Source organism: Oncorhynchus nerka, linkage group LG10 (genome assembly GCF_034236695.1).
Source record: "Oncorhynchus nerka isolate Pitt River linkage group LG10, Oner_Uvic_2.0, whole genome shotgun sequence".
NCBI classification, from domain to species: domain Eukaryota; kingdom Metazoa; phylum Chordata; class Actinopteri; order Salmoniformes; family Salmonidae; genus Oncorhynchus; species Oncorhynchus nerka.
In genome coordinates this window covers 19,789,724-19,816,893 of record NC_088405.1, presented here as the reverse complement: position 1 = coordinate 19,816,893, position 27,170 = coordinate 19,789,724, and the positions used below count along the sequence as shown (strand labels likewise).

General features: G+C 42.7%; 1 protein-coding gene across 4 annotated transcripts in view; it reads right to left on the bottom strand.

Annotated features, from left to right (window-relative positions):
- Window positions 1-27,170, bottom strand: part of LOC115134985 (zinc finger MIZ domain-containing protein 1-like) — a 288,705-nt gene that overhangs the window by 185,181 nt on the left and 76,354 nt on the right. For all 4 annotated transcript variants that reach the window (XM_065023103.1, XM_065023106.1, XM_065023104.1 and 1 more), the window contains exon 3: window positions 19,239-19,312. The gene's annotated coding sequence lies outside the window, so the exon portion shown is untranslated. The remainder of the gene's footprint in view (window positions 1-19,238; window positions 19,313-27,170) is intronic.

Below are 27,170 nucleotides of genomic sequence, written 5' to 3'. Positions count from 1 at the left end.
TTTGCACACAGATGTGTGGTGTAGTTTTCATATCAGCCTTTTAGGCTTCCAACCTCACCTGCACCGTTTTACCAGTTTATATCTGCACTGTTTTGTCTTTCACTTCTTTTCTTTAGTGGGAATAAATAAAACCTAAAACCTAATGGAAAGCAAGGTAGATAGCTCATTCTGTCTCTGAGTAGTAACTGGCAGTGCTCACACCTGGTCAGTCAGTTGATATCAAAGTGCACCGTCTGATATGAAAACTAACAGGATAGCCAATCAGAACAGGGGGGATGGTGCAGGTACTGTAGCCTACATGCGTAAGAGCCTTTGTATCCATGCTTGAAATAGGATATTGTTACGTCTGTATGCTGTAACACTCCCCTTTAGCAAACACTGCTATCATGTTATCATGAATAAACACTAGTATCCTGGGACTATGTACAGGCTGTATACGCTAGATTATAAAGTGTGTGGGACAGAACGGAAAAACAGAAACTTAAAAGAAAGCTTGAAAACAAATACTACATGTAATAACAATCCTGTGTGTGTGTGTGTGTGTGGTTTCACTGAGCTCATTATAACAGGAATGGGCTAAATAATGATCTTGTAAAAGCCCAACAAAAACACAATCCACATAGCATAAAGGTCAGAGTTCAAAATTACCATCTTCATCTGGATTGGAAAAATGGAAATAGAAAATGGTGGACAGAGAGACAGTAAAAAAAGAATGTAAGTATTTACTTTTTAGATTGCAGATGTGTCCAGCCAATGAAAAAAAAAAAGATGAGAAATAATCCTCTTAACCTCTTAACTGTATGTTTAGTAATGTGATTTAGTGTTAGGGTTAGTGTGGGTACAGATGCTGCTTTCCCCTTCACCACAGTAAGGGTTGTGACATTCCATATTAACACCAGATACAGCACAAGTGTGTGTGTATGTGAATGTGTGTATGTTTGTGCGTTTCTGGGAATGAAATGATCCCCATTATGACACACTGTTCCAGAGTGACACGCAATACCTGACCTCGCTCCAAATCAATGATCAACTTCACACATTAGCACATTGGTCTGACTGAATGGAGTCTACTAATCACGCATGTGATGTGAACTGGATAAAGGGTTGTCGGACAGCACACCTCCATCCAGGCAGGTTGTTCAGGGGTGAGAGTGTTCCATCAAAGCAGCAAGAGGTGTGACCTGTTACCACAAGAAAAGGGCAACTAGTGAAGAACAAACACCGTTGTAAATACACCCCATATTTATGTTGATTTATTTTCCCTTTTGTACTTTAACTATTTGCACATAATGAAATTTGAAATGTCTTCTTTTGGAGTGTAATGTTTACTATTAATTGTTATTGTTTATTTCACTTTTGTTTATTATCTACTTCACTTGCTTTGGCAATGTTAACATATGTTTCCCATGCCAATAAAGCCCTTAAACTGAATTGAATTGAGAGGCCCGTCTGTGGTAATCCTGACCCAGGCACAGCTATCTCCAGCTCCTCCTCTCTGGCTCTCAGCCTCCTGAGGGGAAAGTACACTGTGGTACTGGCCTCAGTCACACAGCAGAGGGGTGAAGAAGGACTCCATTACTCACATTTGCACTTACAGACAAGACACACACAGACATGTATGGACGGACACACACACACACAATATAATCTAGAGTATACAGCCTGTACATAGTCCCAGGATAAGGCTATGTCCATTACTAGTGTTTATTCATGATAGCAGTGTTTGCTAAAGGGGAGTGTTACAGCATACAGACGTAACAATATCCTATTTCAAGCATGGATACAAAGGCTCTTACGCATGTAGGCTACAGTACCTGCACCATCCCCCCTGTTCTGATTGGCTATCCTGTTAGCTTTTCATATCAGGCGGTGCACTTTGATATCAACTGACTGACCAGGTGTGAGCACTGCCAGGTACTACTCAGAGACAGAATGAGCTATCTACCTCGGTTTTAATTCCCAACAATATTAATCTGATTGGGTGGGACTTGAACTAAGGAACATCTGATTGACTTTCATATCAGCCGGTTTACTTTGATAACAACTGATCGACTTTGATATCAGTTGTCGAGGCTATGTAGGAGATCATGGATTCATTCACACCTCATCCAAACACTGAAGTAGAAAAGGGCGTTGCTTTTCTATCTATTTAAAGCTCTTATGCAACCATAGGCTGCGTGAAGTCATGTCGGATAACCAGACCACTCTGCTTTTTAATCTCTAGCAATCATTTTAGTTTGACACAGAAATGACCTACCAATCAGTGACAAGCATTGAGCGCACCATGACTCTCAATCTAAACGTTTGCTCTGTGTATCACACAGTATCACTGACTATCGCTCAATTAATCACAATACTAAATGACTGGAGAGATAGACTTATAACACATGGCATCGAGGCATTGTGATTCAATTGTAAGAATCAAAATATGCATAAACAATGTTATTCATACAGATACAGTGACTAGCTTCCCTCTGTGAGGGAAGGAGCAGTAGCCAATAGCTGCTAACAGAAACAAGCTGTTTCTTCAGAGCAGAAGGCCAGCATTTAAGTTCTGAAATACATCCAATCTCCACATACAGTATACGCACGCACACACAGTGTGTTTCTGAAGAATCAAGAAATACCAGACAAGGAATTCCAAAGCTCGGCAACCCTCCTGGCCCATGTGACTGCACAAACACAAACACGCACACACACAGGCCAGATTGTGTGTGGTGCGTTTGCTTAAAGGCCATGATAAAAACAGGGGGGAAATGCATAATCTGATATGCATCACAGGTTGCATCTATTATACTCCCCCTCCCTCCCAAATACCAACCAAAACATTAGACCGAGATTGACTCAGTATGCATTTAGGGGGGTTTGAGGTCAAATAAAAAACCTCTTAATACATGTCAAATGTGAGCAGACGTGAACATGTGAAATTGCGAAGCATTAATGCACATTCTCTGACTGCTCTAAAGCACCAAAACCAGTCTGCATGTTCTCTGACTGCTCTAGAGCACCAAAACCAGTCTGCATGTTCTCTGACTGCTCTAGAGCACCAAAACCAGTCTGCATGTTCTCTGACTGCTCTAGAGCACCAAAACCAGTCTGCATGTCTTCTGACAGTTCTACAACACTAAAAACCAGTCTGCATGTTCTCTGACAGGTCTACAACACTAAAAACCAGTCTGCATGTTCTCTGACTGCTCTAGAGCACCAAAACCAGTCTGCATGTTCTCTGACTGCTCTAGAGCACCAAAACCAGTCTGCATGTCTTCTGACAGTTCTACAACACTAAAAACCAGTCTGCATGTTTTCTGACAGGTCTACAACACTAAAAACCAGTCTGCATATCTTCTGATAGGTCTACAACACTAAAAACCAGTCTGCATGTTCTCTGACTGCTCTAGAGCACCAAAACCAGTCTGCATGTCTTCTGACAGTTCTACAACACTAAAAACCAGTCTGCATGTCTTCTGACAGGTCTACAACACTAAAAACCAGTCTGCATATCTTCTGACAGGTCTACAACACTAAAAAACAGGCTATATGTTCGGACAGGTGTACAACACTAAAAAACAGGCTGTATGTTCTCTGACAGGTCTACAACACTAAAAACCAGGCTGCATGTTCTCTGACAGGTCTACAACACTAAAAACCAGGCTGTATATCTTCAACACTAAAAACCAGTCTGCATGTTCTCTGACTGCTCTAGAGCACCAAAACCAGTCTGCATGTTCTCTGACTGCTCTAGAGCACCAAAACCAGTCTGCATGTCTTCTGACAGTTCTACAACACTAAAAACCAGTCTGCATGTTTTCTGACAGGTCTACAACACTAAAAACCAGTCTGCATATCTTCTGATAGGTCTACAACACTAAAAACCAGTCTGCATGTTCTCTGACTGCTCTAGAGCACCAAAACCAGTCTGCATGTCTTCTGACAGTTCTACAACACTAAAAACCAGTCTGCATGTCTTCTGACAGGTCTACAACACTAAAAACCAGTCTGCATATCTTCTGACAGGTCTACAACACTAAAAAACAGGCTATATGTTCGGACAGGTGTACAACACTAAAAACCAGGCTGTATATCTTCAACACTAAAAACCAGGCTGTATGTTCTCTGACAGGTCTACAACACTAAAAACCAGGCTGTATATCTTCAACACTAAAAACCAGGCTGTATGTTCTCTGACAGGTCTACAACACTAAAAACCAGGCTGTATGTCCTCTGATAGGTCTACAACAAAAAACCAGGCTGTATGTTCTCTGACAGGTCTACAACACTAAAAACCAGTCTGCATGTTCTCTGACAGGTCTACAACACTAAAAACCAGTCTGCATGTCTTCTGACTGCTCTAGAGCACCAAAACCAGTCTGCATATCTTCTGACTGCTCTAGAGCACCAAAACCAGTCTGCATGTCTTCTGACTGCTCTAGAGCACCAAAACCAGTCTGCATATCTTCTGACTGCTCTAGAGCACCAAAACCAGTCTGCATGTCTTCTGACTGCTCTAGAGCACCAAAACCAGTCTGCATGTCTTCTGACAGTTCTACAACACTAAAAACCAGTCTGCATGTTCTCTGACAGGTCTACAACACTAAAAACCAGTCTGCATTGACTCTGACTGCTCTAGAGCACCAAAACCACTCTGCATGTCTTCTGACAGTTCTAAAACACTAAAAACCAGTCTGCATGTTCTCTGACAGGTCTACAACACTAAAAACCAGTCTGCATGTTCTCTGACTGCTCTAGAGCACCAAAACCAGTCTGCATGTCTTCTGACTGCTCTAGAGCACCAAAACCAGTCTGCGTGTTCTCTGACTGCTCTAGAGCACCAAAACCAGTCTGCATGTTCTCTGACTGCTCTAGAGCACCAAAACCAGTCTGCATGTTCTCTGACTGCTCTAGAGCACCAAAACCAGTCTGCATGTTCTCTGACTGCTCTAGAGCACCAAAACCAGTCTGCATGTTCTCTGACTGCTCTAGAGCACCAAAACCAGTCTGCATGTTCTCTGACTGCTCTAGAGCACCAAAACCAGTCTGCATGTTCTCTGACTGCTCTAGAGCACCAAAACCAGTCTGCGTGTCTTCTGACTGCTCTAGAGCACCAAAACCAGTCTGCGTGTCTTCTGACTGCTCTAGAGCACCAAAACCAGTCTGCATGTTCTCTGACTGCTCTAGAGCACCAAAACCAGTCTGCATGTCTTCTGACAGTTCTACAACACTAAAAACCAGTCTGCATGTTTTCTGACAGGTCTACAACACTAAAAACCAGTCTGCATATCTTCTGATAGGTCTACAACACTAAAAACCAGTCTGCATGTTCTCTGACTGCTCTAGAGCACCAAAACCAGTCTGCATGTCTTCTGACAGTTCTACAACACTAAAAACCAGTCTGCATGTCTTCTGACAGGTCTACAACACTAAAAACCAGTCTGCATATCTTCTGACAGGTCTACAACACTAAAAAACAGGCTATATGTTCGGACAGGTGTACAACACTAAAAACCAGGCTGTATATCTTCAACACTAAAAACCAGGCTGTATGTTCTCTGACAGGTCTACAACACTAAAAACCAGGCTGTATATCTTCAACACTAAAAACCAGGCTGTATGTTCTCTGACAGGTCTACAACACTAAAAACCAGGCTGTATGTCCTCTGATAGGTCTACAACACTAAAAACCAGGCTGTATGTTCTCTGACAGGTCTACAACACTAAAAACCAGTCTGCATGTTCTCTGACAGGTCTACAACACTAAAAACCAGTCTGCATGTCTTCTGACTGCTCTAGAGCACCAAAACCAGTCTGCATATCTTCTGACTGCTCTAGAGCACCAAAACCAGTCTGCATGTCTTCTGACTGCTCTAGAGCACCAAAACCAGTCTGCATATCTTCTGACTGCTCTAGAGCACCAAAACCAGTCTGCATGTCTTCTGACTGCTCTAGAGCACCAAAACCAGTCTGCATGTCTTCTGACAGTTCTACAACACTAAAAACCAGTCTGCATGTTCTCTGACAGGTCTACAACACTAAAAACCAGTCTGCATTGACTCTGACTGCTCTAGAGCACCAAAACCACTCTGCATGTCTTCTGACAGTTCTAAAACACTAAAAACCAGTCTGCATGTTCTCTGACAGGTCTACAACACTAAAAACCAGTCTGCATGTTCTCTGACTGCTCTAGAGCACCAAAACCAGTCTGCATGTCTTCTGACTGCTCTAGAGCACCAAAACCAGTCTGCATGTTCTCTGACTGCTCTAGAGCACCAAAACCAGTCTGCATGTTCTCTGACTGCTCTAGAGCACCAAAACCAGTCTGCATGTTCTCTGACTGCTCTAGAGCACCAAAACCAGTCTGCATGTTCTCTGACTGCTCTAGAGCACCAAAACCAGTCTGCATGTTCTCTGACTGCTCTTGAGCACCAAAACCAGTCTGCATGTTCTCTGACTGCTCTTGAGCACCAAAACCAGTCTGCATGTTCTCTGACTGCTCTAGAGCACCAAAACCAGTCTGCATGTTCTCTGACTGCTCTAGAGCACCAAAACCAGTCTGCATGTCTTCTGACTGCTCTAGAGCACCAAAACCAGTCTGCATGTTCTCTGACTGCTCTAGAGCACCAAAACCAGTCTGCATGTCTTCTGACTGCTCTAGAGCACCAACACCAGTCTGCATATCTTCTGACTGCTCTAGAGCACCAAAACCAGTCTGCATGTCTTCTGACTGCTCTAGAGCACCAAAACCAGTCTGCATGTCTTCTGACAGTTCTACAACACTAAAAACCAGTCTGCATGTTCTCTGACAGGTCTACAACACTAAAAACCAGTATGCGTGTTCTCTGACTGCTCTAGAGCACCAAAACCACTCTGCATGTCTTCTGACAGTTCTACAACACTAAAAAACAGGCTATATGTTCGGACAGGTGTACAACACTAAAAACCAGGCTGTATGTTCTCTGACAGGTCTACAACACTAAAAACCAGGCTGTATGTTCTCTGACAGGTCTACAACACTAAAAACCAGGCTGTATGTTCTCTGACAGGTGTACAACACTAAAAAACAGGCTATATGTTCGGACAGGTGTACAACACTAAAAACCAGGCTGTATATCTTCAACACTAAAAACCAGGCTGTATGTTCTCTGACAGGTCTACAACACTAAAAACAAGGCTGTATGTTCTCTGACAGGTCTACAACACTAAAAACCAGGCTGTATGTTCTCTGACAGGTCTACAACACTAAAAACCAGGCTGTATGTTCTCTGACAGGTCTACAACACTAAAAACCAGTCTGCATGTTCTCTGACAGGTCTACAACACTAAAAACCAGTCTGCATGTCTTCTGACTGCTCTAGAGCACCAAAACCAGTCTGCATATCTTCTGACTGCTCTAGAGCACCAAAACCAGTCTGCATGTCTTCTGACTGCTCTAGAGCACCAAAACCAGTCTGCATATCTTCTGACTGCTCTAGAGCACCAAAACCAGTCTGCATGTCTTCTGACTGCTCTAGAGCACCAAAACCAGTCTGCATGTCTTCTGACAGTTCTACAACACTAAAAACCAGTCTGCATGTTCTCTGACAGGTCTACAACACTAAAAACCAGTCTGCATTGACTCTGACTGCTCTAGAGCACCAAAACCACTCTGCATGTCTTCTGACAGTTCTAAAACACTAAAAACCAGTCTGCATGTTCTCTGACAGGTCTACAACACTAAATACCAGTCTTCATGTTCTCTGACTGCTCTAGAGCACCAAAACCAGTCTGCATGTTCTCTGACTGCTCTAGAGCACCAAAACCAGTCTGCATGTTCTCTGACTGCTCTAGAGCACCAAAACCAGTCTGCATGTTCTCTGACTGCTCTAGAGCACCAAAACCAGTCTGCATGTTCTCTGACTGCTCTAGAGCACCAAAACCAGTCTGCATGTTCTCTGACTGCTCTAGAGCACCAAAACCAGTCTGCGTGTCTTCTGACTGCTCTAGAGCACCAAAACCAGTCTGCGTGTCTTCTGACTGCTCTAGAGCACCAAAACCAGTCTGCATGTTCTCTGACTGCTCTAGAGCACCAAAACCAGTCTGCATGTCTTCTGACAGTTCTACAACACTAAAAACCAGTCTGCATGTTTTCTGACAGGTCTACAACACTAAAACCAGTCTGCATATCTTCTGACAGGTCTACAACACTAAAAACCAGTCTGCATGTTCTCTGACTGCTCTAGAGCACCAAAACCAGTCTGCATGTCTTCTGACAGTTCTACAACACTAAAAACCAGTCTGCATGTCTTCTGACAGGTCTACAACACTAAAAACCAGTCTGCATATCTTCTGACAGGTCTACAACACTAAAAACCAGTTCTGCAGGTGTACAACACTAAAAACCAGGCTGTATATCTTCACACTAAAAACCAGGCTGTATGTTCTCTGACAGGTCTACAACACTAAAAACCAGGCTGTATATCTTCAACACTAAAAACCAGGCTGTATGTTCTCTGACAGGTCTACAACACTAAAAACCAGGCTGTATGTTCTCTGACAGGTCTACAACACTAAAAACCAGGCTGCATGTTCTCTGACAGGTCTACAACACTAAAAACCAGTCTGCATGTTCTCTGACAGGTCTACAACACTAAAAACCAGTCTGCATGTCTTCTGACTGCTCTAGAGCACCAAAACCAGTCTGCATATCTTCTGACTGCTCTAGAGCACCAAAACCAGTCTGCATGTCTTCTGACTGCTCTAGAGCACCAAAACCAGTCTGCATATCTTCTGACTGCTCTAGAGCACCAAAACCAGTCTGCATGTCTTCTGACTGCTCTAGAGCACCAAAACCAGTCTGCATGTCTTCTGACAGTTCTACAACACTAAAAACCAGTCTGCATGTTCTCTGACAGGTCTACAACACTAAAAACCAGTCTGCATTGACTCTGACTGCTCTAGAGCACCAAAACCACTCTGCATGTCTTCTGACAGTTCTAAAACACTAAAAACCAGTCTGCATGTTCTCTGACAGGTCTACAACACTAAAAACCAGTCTGCATGTTCTCTGACTGCTCTAGAGCACCAAAACCAGTCTGCATGTCTTCTGACTGCTCTAGAGCACCAAAACCAGTCTGCATGTTCTCTGACTGCTCTAGAGCACCAAAACCAGTCTGCATGTTCTCTGACTGCTCTAGAGCACCAAAACCAGTCTGCATGTTCTCTGACTGCTCTAGAGCACCAAAACCAGTCTGCATGTTCTCTGACTGCTCTAGAGCACCAAAACCAGTCTGCATGTTCTCTGACTGCTCTAGAGCACCAAAACCAGTCTGCATGTTCTCTGACTGCTCTAGAGCACCAAAACCAGTCTGCGTGTCTTCTGACTGCTCTAGAGCACCAAAACCAGTCTGCGTGTCTTCTGACTGCTCTAGAGCACCAAAACCAGTCTGCGTGTCTTCTGACTGCTCTAGAGCACCAAAACCAGTCTGCATGTTCTCTGACTGCTCTAGAGCACCAAAACCAGTCTGCATGTTCTCTGACTGCTCTACAACACCAAAACCAGTCTGCATGTTCTCTGACAGCTCTTGACACCAAAAAACCAGTCTGCATGTTCTCTGACTGCTCTTGAGCACCAAAACCAGTCTGCATGTTCTCTGACTGCTCTAGAGCACCAAAACCAGTCTGCATGTTCTCTGACTGCTCTAGAGCACCAAAACCAGTCTGCATGTCTTCTGACTGCTCTAGAACACTAAAACCAGTCTGCATGTTCTCTGACTGGTCTACAACACTAAAAACCAGTCTGCATGTCTTCTGACTGCTCTAGACACTAACACCAGTCTGCATATCTTCTGACTGCTCTAGAGCACCAAAACCAGTCTGCATGTCTTCTGACTGCTCTAGAGCACCAAAACCAGTCTGCATGTCTTCTGACTGTTCTACAACACTAAAAACCAGTCTGCATGTTCTCTGACAGGTCTACAACACTAAAAACCAGTCTGCGTGTTCTCTGACTGCTCTAGAGCACCAAAACCACTCTGCATGTCTTCTGACAGTTCTACAACACTAAAAAACAGGCTATATGTTCGGACAGGTGTACAACACTAAAAACCAGGCTGTATGTTCTCTGACAGGTCTACAACACTAAAAACCAGGCTGTATGTTCTCTGACAGGTCTACAACACTAAAAACCAGGCTGTATGTTCTCTGACAGGTGTACAACACTAAAAAACAGGCTATATGTTCTTCAGGTGTACAACACTAAAAACCAGGCTGTATATCTTCAACACTAAAAACCAGGCTGTATGTTCTCTGACAGGTCTACAACACTAAAAACAAGGCTGTATGTTCTCTGACAGGTCTACAACACTAAAAACCAGGCTGTATGTTCTCTGACAGGTCTACAACACTAAAAACCAGGCTGTATGTTCTCTGACAGGTCTACAACACTAAAAACCAGTCTGCATGTTCTCTGACAGGTCTACAACACTAAAAACCAGTCTGCATGTCTTCTGACTGCTCTAGAGCACCAAAACCAGTCTGCATGTCTTCTGACTGCTTTAGAGCACCAAAACCAGTCTGCATATCTTCTGACTGCTCTAGAGCACCAAAACCAGTCTGCATGTCTTCTGACTGCTCTAGAGCACCAAAAACAGTCTGCATGTCTTCTGACAGTTCTACAACACTAAAAACCAGTCTGCATGTTCTCTGACAGGTCTACAACACTAAAAACCAGTCTGCATGTTCTCTGACTGCTCTAGAGCACCAAAACCACTCTGCATGTCTTCTGACAGTTCTACAACACTAAAAACCAGTCTGCATGTTCTCTGACAGGTCTACAACACTAAAAACCAGTCTGCATGTTCTCTGACTGCTCTAGAGCACCAAAACCAGTCTGCATGTCTTCTGACAGTTCTACAACACTAAAAACCAGTCTGCATGTTCTCTGACAGGTCTACAGCACTAAAAACCAGTCTGCATGTTCTCTGACTGCTCTAGAGCACCAAAACCAGTCTGCATATCTTCTGACTGCTCTAGAGCACCAAAACCAGTCTGCATGTCTTCTGACTGCTCTAGAGCACCAAAACCAGTCTGCATGTCTTCTGACAGTTCTACAACACTAAAAACCAGTCTGCATGTTCTCTGACAGGTCTACAACACTAAAAGCCAGTCTGCATGTTCTCTGACAGGTCTACAACACTAAAAACCAGTCTGCATGTTCTCTGACTGCTCTAGAGCACCAAAACCACTCTGCATGTCTTCTGACAGTTCTACAACACTAAAAACCAGTCTGCATGTTCTCTGACAGGTCTACAACACTAAAAACCAGTCTGCATGTCTTCTGACTGCTCTAGAGCACCAAAACCAGTCTGCATGTCTTCTGACAGTTCTACAACACTAAAAACCAGTCTGCATGTTCTCTGACTGCTCTAGAGCACCAAAACCAGTCTGCATGTTCTCTGACTGCTCTAGAGCACCAAAACCAGTCTGCATGTCTTCTGACAGTTCTACAACACTAAAAACCAGTCTGCATGTTCTCTGACAGGTCTACAACACTAAAAACCAGTCTGCATGTTCTCTGACTGCTCTAGAGCACCAAAACCAGTCTGCATGTTCTCTGACTGCTCTAGAGCACCAAAACCAGTCTGCATGTCTTCTGACAGTTCTACAACACTAAAAACCAGTCTGCATGTTTTCTGACAGGTCTACAACACTAAAAACCAGTCTGCATATCTTCTGATAGGTCTACAACACTAAAAACCAGTCTGCATGTTCTCTGACTGCTCTAGAGCACCAAAACCAGTCTGCATGTCTTCTGACAGTTCTACAACACTAAAAACCAGTCTGCATGTTCTCTGACAGGTCTACAACACTAAAAACCAGTCTGCGTGTTCTCTGACTGCTCTAGAGCACCAAAACCACTCTGCATGTCTTCTGACAGTTCTACAACACTAAAAAACAGGCTATATGTTCGGACAGGTGTACAACACTAAAAACCAGGCTGTATGTTCTCTGACAGGTCTACAACACTAAAAACCAGGCTGTATGTTCTCTGACAGGTCTACAACACTAAAAACCAGGCTGTATGTTCTCTGACAGGTCTACAACACTAAAAACAGGCTATATGTTCTACAGGTGTACAACACTAAAAACCAGGCTGTATATCTTCAACACTAAAAACCAGGCTGTATGTTCTCTGACAGGTCTACAACACTAAAAACCAGGCTGTATGTTCTCTGACAGGTCTACAACACTAAAAACCAGGCTGTATGTTCTCTGACAGGTCTACAACACTAAAAACCAGGCTGTATGTTCTCTGACAGGTCTACAACACTAAAAAACAGGCTATATGTTCGGACAGGTGTACAACACTAAAAACCAGGCTGTATATCTTCAACACTAAAAACCAGGCTGTATGTTCTCTGACAGGTCTACAACACTAAAAACAAGGCTGTATGTTCTCTGACAGGTCTACAACACTAAAAACCAGGCTGTATGTTCTCTGACAGGTCTACAACACTAAAAACCAGGCTGTATGTTCTCTGACAGGTCTACAACACTAAAAACCAGTCTGCATGTTCTCTGACAGGTCTACAACACTAAAAACCAGTCTGCATGTCTTCTGACTGCTCTAGAGCACCAAAACCAGTCTGCATGTCTTCTGACTGCTTTAGAGCACCAAAACCAGTCTGCATATCTTCTGACTGCTCTAGAGCACCAAAACCAGTCTGCATGTCTTCTGACTGCTCTAGAGCACCAAAAACAGTCTGCATGTCTTCTGACAGTTCTACAACACTAAAAACCAGTCTGCATGTTCTCTGACAGGTCTACAACACTAAAAACCAGTCTGCATGTTCTCTGACTGCTCTAGAGCACCAAAACCACTCTGCATGTCTTCTGACAGTTCTACAACACTAAAAACCAGTCTGCATGTTCTCTGACAGGTCTACAACACTAAAAACCAGTCTGCATGTTCTCTGACTGCTCTAGAGCACCAAAACCAGTCTGCATGTCTTCTGACAGTTCTACAACACTAAAAACCAGTCTGCATGTTCTCTGACAGGTCTACAGCACTAAAAACCAGTCTGCATGTTCTCTGACTGCTCTAGAGCACCAAAACCAGTCTGCATATCTTCTGACTGCTCTAGAGCACCAAAACCAGTCTGCATGTCTTCTGACTGCTCTAGAGCACCAAAACCAGTCTGCATGTCTTCTGACAGTTCTACAACACTAAAACCAGTCTGCATGTTCTCTGACAGGTCTACAACACTAAAAGCCAGTCTGCATGTTCTCTGACAGGTCTACAACACTAAAAACCAGTCTGCATGTTCTCTGACTGCTCTAGAGCACCAAAACCACTCTGCATGTCTTCTGACAGTTCTACAACACTAAAAACCAGTCTGCATGTTCTCTGACAGGTCTACAACACTAAAAACCAGTCTGCATGTCTTCTGACTGCTCTAGAGCACCAAAACCAGTCTGCATGTCTTCTGACAGTTCTACAACACTAAAAACCAGTCTGCATGTTCTCTGACTGCTCTAGAGCACCAAAACCAGTCTGCATGTTCTCTGACTGCTCTAGAGCACCAAAACCAGTCTGCATGTCTTCTGACAGTTCTACAACACTAAAAACCAGTCTGCATGTTCTCTGACAGGTCTACAACACTAAAAACCAGTCTGCATGTTCTCTGACTGCTCTAGAGCACCAAAACCAGTCTGCATGTTCTCTGACTGCTCTAGAGCACCAAAACCAGTCTGCATGTCTTCTGACAGTTCTACAACACTAAAAACCAGTCTGCATGTTTTCTGACAGGTCTACAACACTAAAAACCAGTCTGCATATCTTCTGATAGGTCTACAACACTAAAAACCAGTCTGCATGTTCTCTGACTGCTCTAGAGCACCAAAACCAGTCTGCATGTCTTCTGACAGTTCTACAACACTAAAAACCAGTCTGCATGTTCTCTGACAGGTCTACAACACTAAAAACCAGTCTGCGTGTTCTCTGACTGCTCTAGAGCACCAAAAACCAGTCTGCATGTCTTCTGACAGTTCTACAACACTAAAAACAGGCTATATGTTCGGACAGGTGTACAACACTAAAAACCAGGCTGTATGTTCTCTGACAGGTCTACAACACTAAAAACCAGGCTGTATGTTCTCTGACAGGTCTACAACACTAAAAACCAGGCTGTATGTTCTCTGACAGGTCTACAACACTAAAAAACAGGCTATATGTTCGGACAGGTGTACAACACTAAAAACCAGGCTGTATATCTTCAACACTAAAAACCAGGCTGTATGTTCTCTGACAGGTCTACAACACTAAAAACAGGCTGTATGTTCTCTGACAGGTCTACAACACTAAAAACCAGGCTGTATGTTCTCTGACAGGTCTACAACACTAAAAACCAGGCTGTATGTTCTCTGACAGGTCTACAACACTAAAAACCAGTCTGCATGTTCTCTGACAGGTCTACAACACTAAAAACCAGTCTGCATGTTTCTGACTGCTCTAGAGCACCAAAACCAGTCTGCATGTCTTCTGACTGCTTTAGAGCACCAAAACCAGTCTGCATATCTTCTGACTGCTCTAGAGCACCAAAACCAGTCTGCATGTCTCTCTGACAGGTCTAGAGCACCAAAAACAGTCTGCATGTCTTCTGACAGTTCTACAACACTAAAAACCAGTCTGCATGTTCTCTGACAGGTCTACAACACTAAAAACCAGTCTGCATATCTTCTGACAGGTCTACAACACTAAAAACCAGGCTGTATGTTCTCTGACAGGTCTACAACACTAAAAACCAGGCTGTATGTTCTCTGACAGGTCTACAACACTAAAAACCAGTCTGCATGTTCTCTGACAGGTCTACAACACTAAAAACCAGTCTGCATGTCTTCTGACTGCTCTAGAGCACCAAAACCAGTCTGCATGTCTTCTGACTGCTTTAGAGCACCAAAACCAGTCTGCATATCTTCTGACTGCTCTAGAGCACCAAAACCAGTCTGCATGTCTTCTGACTGCTCTAGAGCACCAAAAACAGTCTGCATGTCTTCTGACAGTTCTACAACACTAAAAACCAGTCTGCATGTTCTCTGACAGGTCTACAACACTAAAAACCAGTCTGCATGTTCTCTGACAGGTCTACAACACTAAAAACCAGTCTGCATGTTCTCTGACTGCTCTAGAGCACCAAAACCACTCTGCATGTCTTCTGACAGTTCTACAACACTAAAAACCAGTCTGCATGTTCTCTGACAGGTCTACAACACTAAAAACCAGTCTGCATGTTCTCTGACTGCTCTAGAGCACCAAAACCAGTCTGCATGTCTTCTGACAGTTCTACAACACTAAAAACCAGTCTGCATGTTCTCTGACAGGTCTACAGCACTAAAAACCAGTCTGCATGTTCTCTGACTGCTCTAGAGCACCAAAACCAGTCTGCATATCTTCTGACTGCTCTAGAGCACCAAAACCAGTCTGCATGTCTTCTGACTGCTCTAGAGCACCAAAACCAGTCTGCATGTCTTCTGACAGTTCTACAACACTAAAAACCAGTCTGCATGTTCTCTGACAGGTCTACAACACTAAAAACCAGTCTGCATGTTCTCTGACAGGTCTACAACACTAAAAACCAGTCTGCATGTTCTCTGACTGCTCTAGAGCACCAAAACCACTCTGCATGTCTTCTGACAGTTCTACAACACTAAAAACCAGTCTGCATGTTCTCTGACAGGTCTACAACACTAAAAACCAGTCTGCATGTCTTCTGACTGCTCTAGAGCACCAAAACCAGTCTGCATGTCTTCTGACAGTTCTACAACACTAAAAACCAGTCTGCATGTTCTCTGACTGCTCTAGAGCACCAAAACCAGTCTGCATGTTCTCTGACTGCTCTAGAGCACCAAAACCAGTCTGCATGTCTTCTGACAGTTCTACAACACTAAAAACCAGTCTGCATGTTCTCTGACAGGTCTACAACACTAAAAACCAGTCTGCATGTTCTCTGACTGCTCTAGAGCACCAAAACCACTCTGCATGTCTTCTGACAGTTCTACAACACTAAAAACCAGTCTGCATGTTCTCTGACAGGTCTACAACACTAAAAACCAGTCTGCATGTTCTCTGACTGCTCTAGAGCACCAAAACCACTCTGCATGTCTTCTGACAGTTCTACAACACTAAAAACCAGTCTGCATGTTCTCTGACAGTTCTACAACACTAAAAACCAGTCTGCATGTTCTCTGACAGGTCTACAACACTAAAAACCAGTCTGCATATCTTCTGATAGGTCTACAGCACTAAAAACCAGTCTGCATGTTCTCTGACAGGTCTACAACACTAAAAACCAGTCTGCATATCTTCTGATAGGTCTACAGCACTAAAAACCAGTCTGCATGTTCTGACTGCTCTAGAGCACCAAAACCACTCTGCATGTCTTCTGACAGGTCTACAACACTAAAAACCAGTCTGCATATCTTCTGACAGGTCTACAACACTAAAAACCAGTCTGCATATCTTCTGACAGGTCTACAACACTAAAAAACAGGCTATATGTTCGGACAGGTGTACAACACTAAAAACCAGGCTGTATATCTTCAACACTAAAAACCAGGCTGTATGTTCTCTGACAGGTCTACAACACTAAAAACCAGGCTGTATGTTCTCTGACAGGTCTACAACACTAAAAAACAGGCTATATGTTCGGACAGGTGTACAACACTAAAAACCAGGCTGTATATCTTCAACACTAAAAACCAGGCTGTATGTTCTCTGACAGGTCTACAACACTAAAAACCAGGCTGTATATCTTCAACACTAAAAACCAGGCTGTATGTTCTCTGACAGGTCTACAACACTAAAAACCAGGCTGTATGTTCTCTGACAGGTCTACAACACTAAAAACCAGTCTGCATGTTCTGACAGGTCTACAACACTAAAAACCAGGCTGTATGTTCTCTGACAGGTCTTCAACACTAAAAACCAGGCTGTATGTTCTCTGACAGGTCTACAACAGTAAAAACCAGCCTGTATGTTCTATGACAGGTCTACAACAGTAAAAACCAGTCTGCATATCTTCTGACAGGTCTACAACACTAAAAACCAATCTGCATGTTCTCTGACAGGTCTACAACAGTAAAAACCAGCCTGTATGTTCTATGACAGGTCTACAACAGTAAAAACCAGCCTGTATGTTCTATGACAGGTCTACAACAGTAAAAACCAGCCTGTATGTTCTATGACAGGTCTACAACAGTAAAAACCAGCCTGTATGTTCTATGACAGGTCTACAACAGTAAAAACCAGCCTGTATGTTCTATGACAGGTCTACAACAGTAAAAACCAGCCTGTATGTTCTATGACAGGTCTACAACAGTAAAAACCAGCCTGTATGTTCTATGACAGGTCTACAACAGTAAAAACCAGCCTGTATGTTCTATGACAGGTCTACAACAGTAAAAACCAGCCTGTATGTTCTATGACAGGTCTCATTGCTCTAGATTCTATACTGAACAAAAATATAAACGCAACATGCAACAATTTCAAAGATTTTACCAAGTTCCAATTCATATAAGGAAATCAGTCAATTTAAATAAATTCCTTAGGCCCTAATCTATGGGTTTCAAATGACTAGGAATACAGATGTGCATCTGTTGGTAACAGATACCTTAAAAAAAAGATAGGGGCGTGGACCAGAAAACCAGTGCCTGGTGTGACCACCATTTGCCTCATGCAGCGTGACACATCTCCTTCACATAGAAGGAGTACTTCTATGTAGTACTTGTAGTTTTTCATGTTGTCTGTCTAATTCTTTTGTAATGACTTGGTTGCTGCCTATCTTGGCCAGGGCGCTCTTGAAAAAGAGATTTTAATCTCAATGAGCCCTTCCTGGTTAAATAAAGGTTAAATAAATAAGAGTTGATCAGGCTGTTGACTGTGGCCTGTGGAATGCTGTCAGGCTCTTCTTCAATGGCTGTGCGAAGTTGCTGGATATTTACGGAAACTGGAACACACTGTTGTACACGTCGATCCAGAGCATCCCAAACATGCTCAATGGGTGACATGTCTGGTGAGTACGCAGACAATGGAAGAACCTGGGACACTTCCAGCTTTCGGGAATTGTGTACAGATCCTTGCGACATGGGGCCGTGCATTATCATGCTGAAACATGAGGTGATGGAGGCAGATGAATGGAACGACAATGGTCCTCAGGATCTCGTCACGGTATCTCTGTGCATTCAAATTGCCATTGATAAAATGCAATTGTGTTTGTTGTCCGTAGCTTATGCCTGTCCATACCATAACCCCACTGCCACCATGGGACACTTTTCACAATGTTGACATCAGCAAACCGCTCACCCACTCACTCACCCTAACGCCATACACATGGGTCTGCGGTTGCGAGGACGGTTGGATGTACTGCCAAATTCTTTAAAACGATGTTGGAGGTGGCTTTTGGTAGAGAAATGAACATTAAATTCCCTGGCAACAGCTCTGGTGCACATTCCTGCAGTCAGCATGCCACTTGCAAACTCCCTTCTGTAGCATTGTGTTGTGAGACAAAACTGCACATTTTAGAGTGGTCTTTTATTGTCCCAGGCACGAGGTGCACATGTGTAACGATCATGCTGTTTAATCAACTTCTTGATATGCCACGCCTGTCAGGTGGATGGATTATCTTGGCAAAAAAGAAATGCTCACTACAAGCTTTTTGTGCATATGGAACATTTCTGGGATCTTTTATTTCAGTTCATGAAACATGTCAATGATTTTTCTCTAAAACAGGGTTCCCCTAGTGTCCTAGCACAACACAACTGATTCAAATAATCAAAGCTTAATGATGAGTTGGTTACTTGAATCAGCTGTGTAGTGCTAGGGTAAAAAACGAAATGTGCACCCAGGGTGGGCCCTAGGACCCAGTATTGGAAACCCTGGTCTAGAACAAAACCGGTCTGCCTTTTCTCTCTTGTTCCTCAAACCCAATCTGCAAGGTCTGTGACAAATATATAAACAACAGTACTGCCTGCATATCCATCCATCTAGATCACAACCAGATCAATGTCATTGTAGAGACCTCTTGTCTATAAAACATGCAAAGAAAGGGGTCAGCGTCCCAAATGGCACGAGTCTACCTGGGCCCTGGGCAAAGGAAGTGCAATAAATAGGGAATAGAGTGCCATTTGGGATGCAGCCAGAGTGTGTCTGTCTATGAGAGCAGATGTTGTGCATGATGAGGATAGAGGGCTCGTAAATCACCATGTCTTACCAGCGGAGAGGGAGGTTCTTGTGTTTCCTATTAACCAAAGCCTTCGCTACTTCCTCATCAATCATAGAACATGCCTGGAATGAAGAACAGAAATGCAAAACATATTAGGACCACTCAGTACAAAACATCTAGAAAATATTATGTTTTGTCCATGAGAAGGGTAAAAAAAAATCCAGTAACCTTCCCAAAATTCCAGAAATCCCGAGTTGGAAAATTCCCAGAATCAGGGGGTTATAAGCAGGAACCCCATAATCCTCCAACCAGGATTTCTGGAAAACTGGGGAATTTGGAGGAAGTTACCAGAAATGTGCTACACTACACATGAGCAACAAAGCCTGGGTGACAGTCTGGGTCTGCTACTGCTCTCCTGCAAACATGTTTGGCATGACAATTCAATGGGATTTGCTGAGAGAGCTGAAACATACTGGCAAATATAGGCTTCTTTACCATCATTCATTGTGGATGGCCGGTATGGGTTAGTAGTAACATTTGATCCTCCAAAAGACGAACAAGAACAACTACAAATTGATAACTTTTTTTTAAAAATCAAAAATATGTACAGTTGAAGTTTTTCAACCACTCCCCAAATTTCTTGTTAAAAAAACTATAATTTTGGCAAGTTGGTTAGGACATCTACTTTGTGTATGACACAAGTCATTTTTCCAAAACTTGTTTACAGGTTATTTCACTGTATCACAATTCCAGTTGGTCAGAAGTTTACAAACACTAAGTTGACTGTGCCTTTAAACAGCTTGGAAAATTCCAGAAAATGATGTCATGGCTTTAGAAGCTTCTGATGAGCTTCTGAGGCTAATTTACATCATTTGATTCAGATGGAGGTGTAACTGTGGATGTGTTTCAAGGCCTACCTTCAAACTCAGTGCCTCTTTGCTTGACATCATGGCAAATCAAAAGAAATCAGCCAAGACCCCAGAAAGAAAATTGGAGACCTCCAGAAGTCTGGTTCATCCTTGGGAGCAATTTCCAAACGCCTGAAGGTACCACGTTCATCTGTACAAACAATAGTACGCAAGAATAAACACCATGGGACCACGCAGCCGTCATACCGCTCAGGAAGGAGACGCGTTCTGTCTCCTAGAGATGAACGTACGTTGGTGTGAAAAGTGCAAATCAATCCCAGAACAACAGCAAAGAACCTTGTGAAGATGCTGGAGGAAACATGTACCAAAGTATCTATATCCACATAACCTGAAAGGCCGCTCAGCAAGGAAGAAGCCACTGCTCCAAAACCGCCATAAAAAAGCCAGACTACGGTTTGCAACTGCACATGGGAACAAAGATCGTACTTTTTGGAGAAATGTCCTCTGGTCTGATGAAACAAAAATAGAACTGTTTGGCCATAATGACCATCGTTATGTTTGGAGGGTAAAGGGGAGGCTTACAAGCTGAAGAACACCCTCCCAATGTGAAGCATGGGGGTGGCAGAATCATGTTGTGTGGGTGCTTTGCTGCAGGAGGGACTGGTGCACTTCACAAAATAGATGGCATCATGAGAGAAAATTATGTGGATATATTGGAGCAACATCTCAAGACATCAGTCAGGAAGTTAAAGCTTGGTCACAAATGGGTCTTCCAAATGAACAGTGACCTCAAGCATACTCCCAAATTTGTGGGAAAATGGCTTAAGGACAACAAAGTCAAGGTATTGGAGTGGCCATCACAAAGCCCTGACCTCAATCCTATAGAAAATGTGTGTGAAGAAATTAAAAAGCGTGTGCGAGCAAGGAGGCCTACAAACCTGATTCAGTTACACCAGCTCTGTCAGGAGGAATGGCCCAAAATTCACCCAACTTATTGTGGGACGCTTGTGGAAGGCTACCTGAAACATTTGACCCAAGTTAAACAATTTAAAGAAAATGCTGCCAAATACTAATTGAGTGGATCTTCTGACACACTGGGAACATGATGAAATAAATAAAGGTTTAAATAAATCATTCTCTCTACTGTTATTCTGACATTTCACATTCTTAAAATAAAGTGGTGATCCTAACTGACCTAATACAATGATTTTTTTTCTATTATTTAATGTCAGGAATTGTGAAAAACTGTGTTTAAATGTATTTGACTAAGGTGTATGTAAACTTCTGACTTCAACTATATATATAAAATCTGTGTTAAATTAACATTTTTATTGTCATGTGACACGCTGGAGAAGACTCATCTGATCTCATCGAGATGGCTGACTTGAGTACAGAACTTAGAGAGAGACTCCTGGAAACTGGATATGGGTGTAGTTACAGTACAGAGAGGCTTCTGGCCCAAGGCTAGAGCTGGGAAACACAACTCTGGCCCTCCAGTTCCCAAGTCCCGCTGGTTTTTGTTCTCAGCCAATCTCAGACTGGATCAGCTGCCCGAGACATGGCTAGACAAAAGAAGCCTCAAACCTCTCCCATCCCAAAACCATCATTACTACTGTCCAGTTCCTGACAGCAAATGACTAATAGTCACCAAATATGAGACAAAAACATGATTGAACGTTTTGACGAAGAACAATTTCTCTTCAACATTCATCATTTTAGTTTGAGTTTATAAACATTAGCAACTTCATTATCAACTCCCTTTGAATTCCCCTAGCTTCTAATTAGAGATGAAATAGAGATTAATATATAGAGATGACTGTGTGTGTGTTTAGTAATCATAGCACCAAGACATTAGACTACAAAGATAGAGAAGGAGTCAGGAAGGGAGGGAGGGAGATAGGGGGATGGATGGATGGCGAGAGAGATGAAGCGAGAGATGGCGAGAGAGAGAGAGAAGGAGGGAGGCATGTAGGGAGGATGAGAAGGCAAGAGAGAGGAGGGAGGCATGTTGGGAGGATGAGAATGTGAGAAAGATGGATGGAGAGAGAGAGAGATGTAAAAACAAAACAAAAAAACACACAAAAAAGCTAAATGTATATGCAAGTCTTCCATTGTGAATCTCAAGTACTTTCAGCTGCAGCACAGCGGGCTGTCTGTATGGTGTCATTGTCTTAGCACTCCACTGGGAACTGCTCAGTCTATTTCCGTTTCAGTGTAGAGTGAATGGGAGAGGCACCAGACACAATAGAAAGAGAGGCCATATCGGCTTCAATCACAACTTTTACCTTGGTTTGTTTAAAACAATCTATTATGTTTTGAGGGCTTGTATCTTTCTGAAATACCAGCCTTGCAGATGTACGAGATGACAATAGCTGCCTCACCAAATACATGTATACTTCACTAATGCAATCACTCACTCACTGTAACTGAAGAATATAGGTAGATGATTCATATAAAGAGTGATGACTTCATTTGGCCCAGTGCTGTGGCTCACAAGACCTCTCAAAAAAAAGACCCCTAGTGTCCTAGCACTAGTCAGCCAGTCAGCTAGTCAATATGCTAGCCAGTCAGTCTGTGAGCCAGCAAGACCACAAAGCAGCCCCCTTCCCCAACTCTGACTAACTCCGTGTCTCAGCTGCCAAATCTATTGCCTCCAAACTGCAAGCTGTTGATTTCAATAGTTGGTGTCTGCTATCCTGGTTGAACCAGACTGACGTGAAAATATATATATATTGTTTTACTTTTACCCCTTTTTCTCCACAATTCTGTGGTATCCAATTGGTTAACCCTTAACCCTGTGTTGGAGGAAACAACGTGGACCTGGTGACAGTGACAGTACACTGCGCCCGGCTCACCACAGGAGTCAAGACAAGGACATCCCTGCCGGACAAACCCTCCCCTAACCCAGACGATGCTGGGCCAATTACGCACCGCCCCGAGGGTCTCCAGGTCACAGCCGGCTGCGACAGAGCCTGGACCCGAACCCAGAATCTCTAGTGGCACAGCTGGCACTGTGATGCAGTGCCTTAGACCACTGCGTCACTCAGGAGGCCGACGTGAAACAATAGTGAGCTGTGCAGCGTTCAGTCTTGTTTAACCAGGCTAGGTGTCTGCAGGCCCTAGATGATGTTGTATCAGTAGCCATGATGCCCTGGGCCCTTCTGCAGAAACAAAACCACAGTATAAGTGTTAGAAGGGAAACAAGGCAGCAGAATGACACAACATGGAGCAATGCACAGGCAGATGTAGTGTGGTGTTCACTCACTCACTCGGGCCAGATCTCTGTTTATGGGTCTGAGCATGTGTGATAGGAGTGCCAAAATGACACCCTATTCCCTACATAGTGCACTACGTTTAACCAGGGCCCAAAGCGCTCCGGTCAAAAGTAGAGCAATATATTTATAGTTGCACGGCACACCTCCATCACTCGGTCACGTCACGCAATTGTTATGAACTATTTAAAGACGTCTCAGCCATAGCGGCTCTTGAAAGTCAAGTGTTTCTTAATGGGGGTTAATGATTATTTCGTCTGAATTACACTGCAGTTGCTTTGAAATATGACGACATTGCTAAAGTATGCAAATAATTAGCAAGAAACAACTGTCATCATTCAAATGTACTTTAGACAGATAGCTAAAGGAAACATTGCTAGGAAAGTCAAAATACCTGCTAGTGTTAGCTCGCTAAAATCTGGTAGTCAAAATACCTGCTAGTGTTAGCTCGCTAAAATCTGGTAGTCAAAATACCTGCTAGTGTTAGCTCGCTAAAATCTGGTAGTCAAAATACCTGCTAGTGTTAGCTCGCTAATATCTGGTAGTCAAAATACCTGCTAGTGTTAGCTCGCTAAAATCTGGTGCTCTCCATTGTTTTACGTCAGATTGCGTCACTCCTACGCGACGCTTGTCCCTGAACCAATTTGCCTTGTAGGACGTGGAACTCATATTCAAATTGGAATATTCCAGAGCATCTGTTTCTTATTTACAATATCACTGCGCTCTCATGAAATCTCTATGAAATAGACAGAAAAGCTGGCCAACTTATTATTGCAATGATTTATACTGAACAAAAATATAAACGCAACATGTAAAATGTTGGTCCCATGTTTCATGCCCTGAAATAAAAGATCCAATACATTTTCCATAAGCACAAAAAGGTTATTTCTCTCAAATGTTGTGCATAATTTGTTTACATTCCTGTTAGTGAGCATTTCTCCTATGCCAAGATAATCCATCCACCTGACGGGCGTGGCATATCAAGAAGCTGATTAAACAGTTTGATCATTACACATGTGCACCTTGTGCCTGGGACAGCAAAAGGCCACTCTAAAATGTGCAGTGTTGTCACACAACACAATGCCACAGATGTCTAAAGTTGAGGGAACGTGCAATTGGCATGCTGACTGCAGGAATGTCCACCAGAGCTGCTGCCAGAGAATTGAATGTTCAACTCTCTACCATAAGCCACCTCCAACATTGTTTTAGAGAATTTTGGCAGTACGTCCAACCGGCCTCAAAACCGCAGACCATGTGTAACCTTGCCAGCCCACATCTGAGACCAGCCACCCGGACAGTTGATGAAACTGAGGAGTAATTATGTCTGTAATAAATCCCTTTTGTGGGGAAAAACGAATTCTGATTGGCTGGGCCTGGCTCCCCAGTGTGTGGGCCTATACCCTCCCAGGCCCCGTTGCCCAGGGCCTAATTTATTTATTTAAATTGACTGATTTCATTATATGAACTGTAACTCAGGAAAATCGTTTATATTTTTGTTCAGTATACATCACTTAACCTGCTTTGTTTTATGTCAACAGGGCAGTACAAAATCTGCTTGTTATTTGTCAGCAGGATGTAAGCCTAGTGTATACAGTGTGTGTGTGTGTGTGTGTGTGTGTGTGTGTGTGTGTGTGTGTGTCAGAGAGAGAGCAATTGTGAGAAAATAAAAACAAAACGGTGGCTACCTCCTGCGAAAATAATGTGCAAGCACATCAGTAACGTTGGGTCAACTGAGCACTGCAACTGACTCGGGACGGGGATCGCGACAGATCAGTAGCTTCATGAAAACTCATTATAATGTTAGCTACTACAGTAGCTAACTAGCTTTTGTTTGAAGCATTCAGACTAAGAGAATTTGATTCACCATTGCGTGTGCAGCACTAGGTAATGTAAGTTGCTGGTTGGTTGGCAGCTTCATTTCTTATGAAATGTGACTGGCTCAGGTAGCTAATGTTGGACAAATTTAAGCTAGATTTCATGCACATTTCGGCTCCCGAGTGGCGCAGCAGTCTAAGGCATTGCATCTCAGTGCAGTCACTGCAGTCCCTGGTTCGAATCCAGGCTGCCTCATATCCGGCCGTGATTGGGAGTCTCATTGGGCGGCGCACAATTGACCCAGCGCCGTCCAGGTTTGGCTGGTGTAGGCCGTCATTGTAAATAAGAATTTGTTCTTAACTGACTTGCCTAGTTAAATAAAGGTTCAATTAAAAAAATATATAAAAAAATGTAATTGTCAATCTTCAGAAATACTGCTCATTGAAGCACACAACCTCTTAGCTAGATGTGAAATGGTGCAACTCAGAATTCTTCACAAAAAGCGTTAACATTATTAACAGATATTTTGAATTCAGCTTGCTTTAAGGATGAACAGGGTTTCATTAGGCCATGTCATCTGGGTCTTTCCTACAATCCAGTGCCTTTTGGACCTCATAACCTTTGGGGAAAATTTATATTTTTCATGTTTAGTATTTGGTCAGAAAAAGTACATGTTTGACTTTCAGAAAAACATATTGGTCAAGCTCAGGCATTTACTTAGTTCCCTGTTAGGTGCAAAATCCTATACAGTTATTGCTTATTTCTAACAGCCTAAATGAACCATAGCTCTATAGGTGATTGAGATTAAGCTAGCATAATGGTAAACACTGAAAGAACATTTATACTTCTATATGAAATGTATTTTAACATTTAGAAATTGGATACATTTTCTCTATAATTTAGCTTAACAGGGTGGAAATGTATGACTGAAACAAACAAACAAGCATCATGAAACATGGAAAAATAGATAAAACAGAGTGTTTATATTTATTTAGCTTTGTACTATTGTTTCCCCACCCAAAAATATGATGATACTTCCTGAAAGTGATGTCATTGTGGAAAGGGACAGTTTTCTTAAAGAAGAATTACTACAAATTAAGAGGGTGGAAAGTGATATCAGGGACACACAGAAAATGTTAAATACTACAATAATAAATACAATAACCATGACAAAAAAACATTGATGAAAGAGACTAACAACTACTATAAAATGAAGATTTTAAATATTTAATTATTTTATGGCTTTTATTTTCCTTAGAAATTGATGAACAACTCCCTGGGACGTGGCAAAAACGCCAACATCCGCTGAAAATGCAAAAAATTTAATTTCGAAATCGAAATCAAATTTGATTGGTCACATACACGTGTTTAGCAGATGTTATTGTGGGTGTAGCGAAATGCTTGATCCGTATATTTGTGTTTTTAAGGTAAAGGACACCTGGCCTTATATTTAGAGCATTTTGGAATGCACATTTTATACTATTTTACACTAAATAAGAAGTGACATTTCCTGGAGACAGAAATGGCACCACAGAGTAGGAATGACCCACCTAGGTAATGTTTTGGAACTACAGACAGCACATTGTAGCTGAACAGATTTTGATCTATCCCATGACTCTTTGCGAGATACGAGACAGATCACTGCAGGCGGAATCGATTGCGTTTTTCCTCCTTTAGGTATGTACATGTATTTCCAAACCACCATAATGCACTTTTGACTAAATCTTCATCAGCGCCAATTGAGACTGCATTGAGTAGAACATTCCGGTCAGGTACAAGTCTTCAAGAGAATGTTCATAACAATGGCGTGACTAGACCTTACTTGTAGACCTTACTGTGAAATGCTTACTTACAAGCCCTTAACCAACAATGCTTTAAGAAGTTATAAGAAAAAGTGTTAAATAAAAAATTGAAAATAAAAGTAACAAAGTAATTAAAGAGCAGCAGTAAAATAACAATAGCGAGACTATATACAGGGGGTTACCGGTACAGAGTCAACGTGCGGGTGCACCAGTTAGTCGAGG